We start from the raw sequence: 6000 nt of genomic DNA, 5'->3' as shown, positions 1-6000 counted from the left end.
TGAAAAGAAAACAAAAGCCACCCCTTGAAATGGGGTCTTTGAGGAGGTTCAAAGGAGCACAGCACAAAGGGCGGGCTTTGTGGTCACCCCTCATCCCGCGCCGCTTCCAGGGCCCTTCCCGACCAGAGACACAGCTAATGTGGCAAGTGGGAGTTTTTAATTGTCCGGCACAAACAATGCTGGCATATTTAGGCCGGCCTCATTACAGAACCATCCAAAACGCTCAAGAAGCATTCCCACTGCTTAGCATAAATAGCAGAAACGCTCTTTCACAAATGGAGCAGGTCCCATCTGCTCCCAGTCCATCCTCACCTTGACTCCCAGTGGCACATCCCTGCCCACCGCCACTGCTGGCCCCACTGCTGACCCTATTGCTGGTCACACTGCTCACCCTACCCCCAGCCCCACTGCTGACCTCATTGCTGATCTTGCTGCCAATCCCACTGTTGATCTTCCTGCAGTGCCGCTGCTGGCCCCACTGTTGGCCCCACTGATATCCCACTGCAGTCCCACCGCAGTGCACTCAGTCTGTGCCCCAGCCCTGCCAGGCTCTCCGCAGTGCCTGTACTCCACACACATCCCCAGGACGCAGGCACGGGGGGGGATCTTGTTTACCTGGAGTGGGCCCTGGCAAGGAGCCCCATCGGCACACAGGGATCAAAGCGCGGCGACTCCTGGTTGATACCTGATCCTGGAGCTGGACAGGAGCCGGGAGGCTGCCGGGTGCCTCCTGCGTGCACGGCGGTGTTGGGCTCTCCCTCTTCCCCTCTGCCTCCCTCCGCTCAGAGCCAACGCACTCCCCACGCCTTGCAGTTTATTAAAAATCCGAGGTACCTTGGAAGAGACAGCACAATGGCGAACTCGATACAGCTGCCTTGTATTAATGGACTGCCCCTTTTGATTTTCGAGTGGAACTTTTGGCAGAACACCAACGTCAAAAAGGGAAAATGGCTGTAAAACTCAGCAAAAGGGGGGGAATAAAAAGGGGCTTTGATCAGAAGGGCTTGAAGGTGAACGGCAGCGGTGCTGGCGGTGTGCTGGGGGTGAACTGTGGTGCTGCAGAGGGAGCGGGGCTGAGGGCTGAACTGAGAGTGGAGAGGTTCAAAGGGCTCCGAGCAAGGAGCAGCACCGGAGGATTATTCACTTTCTATATTTTCACTCCTGCAGCACACATGGGAATCTAATTGGCTGGGATGAGAAATACAGCCAGACAGCTTACAAGCAGGCTGGAGAAGACAGAAAAATATTTGCAGCTGCAAGCCATTAAAGGCAAACCCGGCCTCGCTCCTCCACTTTAATTACCCTTCTGTACGCTTTCCTCTGTGTACCAGTGCTAACGTCAGTTCAAAAACCTTTCTGATCTTAAAAGGCCGAGCTCAGCACCTCACTGCTCCCAGCGCTGGGCTGCACACAGCAGCATGCCACAACATGGCACGGCATCCTCTGTGCCAAAGCCACTGCATGGGATGCTCTGGGCTCCATGGGCGCCTGGTGCACCAGTGCTAGCACGGCTGGAACTGCCTGAACTGAGCAGCAGAGAGGGATTTTCTGTTCTTGAATAGCAGCGTGCTGCTCGCAGCCCCACTGCTGCTCATTTCCCTTTCCGCCAGCAGCAGTGGCATCACAGCTGTTATTGCAGGTGCCTGAAACCCAAGAATGGTGTTCGCTTTGTGCTGCTCCTTGTCAGTGCTGTGAGCTGACTTCACGGCGTTTTTAATCCAACTACGAACATGGGAGAGGTGCAAGTTGGCTGAATAACACAGTCCTCATTGGTTATTCTGAATCTTTGAGGTAATCCCTCTCCAAATGTACTAACAGGAGAAAGGGATGCTTGAGTCTGGGGTGATTTTACAGTTGGACTTAAAGCCCAACTGCATCCCTACAGATGAGGGGCTCATGGTGCAGGGATCTGGAGGAGCAGCGGTGGAGCTCACCCAGTTCTGCCCCATTTGGCCACTTCCCGGCCCCGCTGGGCCCAGGGCTGGGGCTCCAGATTGGAACCACATTGAAACACATTTGCAATGAATTAGGCCAGCAGCCAGCAGTGCTTGCTTGGCCGTGTGTGCAGCCAATCTTTGGGGATTGTCAGCTCCTCCCAGGTTTCCACAGCGGATGTTCCCCGGCCAGAGTGCAGCTGGGCTCCGCACAGAGCCCAGGAGGAGGGAAGTGCGGGTGGGGATGTGCTGTGCTGCAAGGAGGTGTGGAATGGGGGTGTCCTCTCTCCCCCCAGAGGGCATCCATTGTGAAATCCCATTTGGGGAGTACCTGAGAGCAGGGCTGTCAAGAGGCGATGTGTCAGGGGCAGTGGGCACAGGACTACTGTGGGTGTCCACAGCAAGAAGCAGTGCTAGAGACTTGCTTGACAACCTGCCAGGAAAACTGTTCAGATTCTAATTCACATCGTGTTTGTATCGTGTTCTCTTCCTGCTTAAAGAGGCAATATGGGAACCTTGTGAGGGGTTATGTGCTGGTTTACTGGGTGCTTTCCTGGTCACGCACATCCCCTTAGGAAGTGATGCCACAGTGACAGACACATGTTCTAAAAATAGTTCCATCCCATCTCAAGTGCCATTTTTTCTAATAACTTATTCCCACTTAAATAATAATGCTTAGTGATTAGCGGTGGGTACATATTAAGCTAATGGCAGAGCAGGAAATTGGGCAGCTTCCTATACACTGCAGCACCGCCTTCCTGCCTGCTGTGCCATGCTGTGCTGTGCTGTGCCGTGCTGTGCTGTGCCATGTCATACCATGCCATACCATGCAATGCTGACAGCAGGCACATGGAAGGGATACCCCTTGCCCTGCCCAGTTCGGTGACCCCAACCCTCAGACCCGAAGTTTTTCACCTGCTCAGCCCCAGCCATGCCCAAGGGACACCCTGTGTGCAGCTGGAGCCCTGATGCACGCACGGCCATGGCATGGTCTTCAGCCATGGCTGCATGCCAGGGGCCCCAGCAGCACTGCGGCTCTGCGATAAGGCCATGTCTGCTGTGAAATGGCCTCGTGTTTCGTGAGCAGGGATATTTATGAAATGACAGACAGCTGTGCTAATCTCTCTCTGGCAAGCAAGGCTTGCCCTGGGGAGCATGCCAGCAGGGCAGTGCCTGGGCACAGCCAGGGCAGGAGGGCAGTGGGGGCAGCTGACAGACTCCTCTGCTGCACTGAGGCTTATTACCCAGACCCCAAACCCACATGCTTGGTGGCAAGCCTGCAACAGCACCAGTGCTTGCCACAGTCCCACTCTGTGATGCCCAGATGCTGCTGTGACTTAGGGGGCTGCAGCCACCTGGGCAGTTCCAAGTGGGGGGTCCGGGCCACTCCCAGTGTGGCACAGCCCCCGGCTCACTGCCACTCACAGCCACTCAGCAGCAGCCTTCCCAGCACGGCTCCCCTCGGGTTTTTATCACCCGCATAGCTCTGGCGAGGGGAGGGAGGCCACCACCGGGGAACATCTGGGCTCCATTGCTCATTGTCTGGCAATTAATGTCAGCGCTGAAGACAGAAGGGACGTCAGATATTAAATAAACACGACCGCACTCTGCAGACCAAAACAATCCCACCAGGGGGAAGCGCACATGCGCATGCACCGGCGCTGCTGCGGCACAGCACGACCGGGCTGCTGGCTGCACACGTGTGTGCACGGCCCTGCACGCTCACAGGCTCCCACACAGCTCAGGTTTCACCTTGAGTAGGACCAGCAGGACAAAAAAAATCTCCTTTTCCTTTCTTTTTATTTTAGTTTGTTTTATTTTTGTAATTTTCCAGCAGGCAAATTGCAGCTGCAAGTGCAGAGAGTTTAAAACTGTGCCTGTGGGGGGTTCTGTGCATCCAGCCAGCAAACAGCGGGGACGGGATGGTTCCCCCAACCCACCAGGCTGCCCAAGGCCTGCCCTCCCACGGTGCTCCCCACATTCTGCTCCTGCATGGATGCAGACTCGTTAGCTCAGGGTCGGTCTGGTTGGGCCCTGGGAGCTTTTGTTCCCCTGAAGAAGTCCCTCTCTCCTCTGCCCTCAGCCCCTTTTCATATGGAGGTCAATGGGCTGATGATTAAGCAGGAAAAGGGCATGAAGAATCAACCAAATTAAATCTTGTGTGCAAACAGGTGGGTGTGAAATTTCACTCAATGGATGGTGTTAGCGGGGACCCCCGGGATCCCGATTTCCCAGGGGAAGGCTGGGCAGCCTGAGGGGGATTTGCTACAAAAACCTCAGACATGGGAGAATAGAAAAACCTTCTCAAAAACCAATATTGACAAGGTCCCTGTGTTTGCACCCCGGCTTTCCCTGGGAGCACAAAGGGAGGTGATTGTCCCAGGCGCAGTGGGGAGGGGACGCAGGGAGCTCAAAGGTGAGCGGCCCCCCTGGCCCCCCAGCCCCAGCCCCTCTGCTTAATCCCCTGCTCGCCAGAGCTTTGAAGTTGCCAGAGGTCGAATATGGGATGGAAATCACGTTAGCTGCGCTGCGTGATCACAATGCACTGTGACACAGTGCTGTGTCCCGGGTGCCACGCACCCAGTGAGCACTGGGATGCATGGGACCTGCAGGACCTGCAGGGACACATTGCGACGCACTGCCAGTTCAGCCCACCCCTGTGGCACTCAATGTGGTGTCTCCAGCTCTGGCACGTAAGGGGGACAGGGAGCAGCCTGATAGCAGGAGGCTCATCCCTGGGATTAATTAGCCAAGGCTGAAGTGCAGAGCAATGTAAAACACGAGCCCTTTGCTGTGGCGTGGGGCACCGGGGCCGTCCCGCAGTGCTGCACATCTTGTAGGCATTAGCGTCACGTCAGAGCAGCCTGCACAGAAGGATATGGGGTTTATGGGGTTGTAAAGTGCCTTGTTCCCAGTGTGGGAACGGCACTGCTGTGCAGAAACACGCTCTTGGTGCATGAGGTTCAGGAACCTGTGCAGGGAGGGAACACGGGGCTTGGAGGCTCTGCAGTCACTCATAGGATGATAAGTTTGTTGTTGGCCTTTTGCGGCCCAGCACGTGACACAGTGTTGTATCACTGCTGCCTGTCCCAGGTCGGAAGAAAGGTGGGGAGGGTGACTTTGTTGTGGAATAGAAATGTTTAACCATAGATCCGGAGAGCTGAATTGGTTGTGCTGCTGGGGCTTCTTCCCGTGGTGCTGGTGTCTCACAACATGCAATATCAGCATGGCATGTGGAAAATAACCTAGCACAGTTATATCAGCTGACACAGCTGCGTGGCATCAACATGCCTAGAGATCTCAGCCAGACCCAAACACTGCCCTTCGATCTGTCATTTGCATGATTGTTGAACAGAAGCAAACCTGTTACCTCCAACTGTTTGCCTTCAGTGGAACAGCTTTCCAAATGGAGAACTGCACCACCAGGAGACGTCTGACAGGCGCTTCGCACTGCATTCCCAGCAAGCAGCCTTATGAGAAGACATCGCCGTAGTGTAACGTGTTCACCAACTGCAGCTCCTGAGCATCTGTGGGCTCAGAACTACCACAGCTCTCCTTGCCTGGAGCTGGTGGGGTGGGCACCCATCCCACTGCATGGCACAGCATGGCATGACATGATGCAGTGCGGCACAGCACAGCCTCTGCACAGCCACACTCTGCACGGCTTTTCCCTTCCAAGCAGCTTTCTGAGAACGCATCTGCTGTGCTCCCACCCTGCACCAGAGCTGAAAATCTAAATAAAGAACGTCTGTCTTTTTATTAAGCATTTTAGTAAACGTGACTATTACATTCATATTATATTTCCCTGTTTTGTACAAACACGTTGAAGTCAGCACTAAGAGGATTACGTTTATGGCGCACCAATCTCTGCCCAAATGGGCTGACTAAAGAAACTCTTGTTAAACAGTATTTTCTCTAATGCCTGTTGCTTTTCTTCCCTGCCACAGTGCTCCGACATCCATGCGGGCTCCCTAAATCCACCCTCCTCGGGAGCTTTCAGATCAGGGCTCTTCCCCCCTCTGCCCCCTCCGGATCCTTTAATACAGCTGAAGATGAACATTAGCGC

Source organism: Cyrtonyx montezumae, unplaced genomic scaffold (genome assembly GCF_038088225.1).
Source record: "Cyrtonyx montezumae isolate F1298 unplaced genomic scaffold, pur_monq_1.0 scaffold_5, whole genome shotgun sequence".
NCBI classification, from domain to species: Eukaryota; Metazoa; Chordata; class Aves; order Galliformes; family Odontophoridae; genus Cyrtonyx; species Cyrtonyx montezumae.
The sequence above is the reverse complement of the archived record's forward strand: the minus strand, read 5'-3'. Positions refer to the sequence as shown.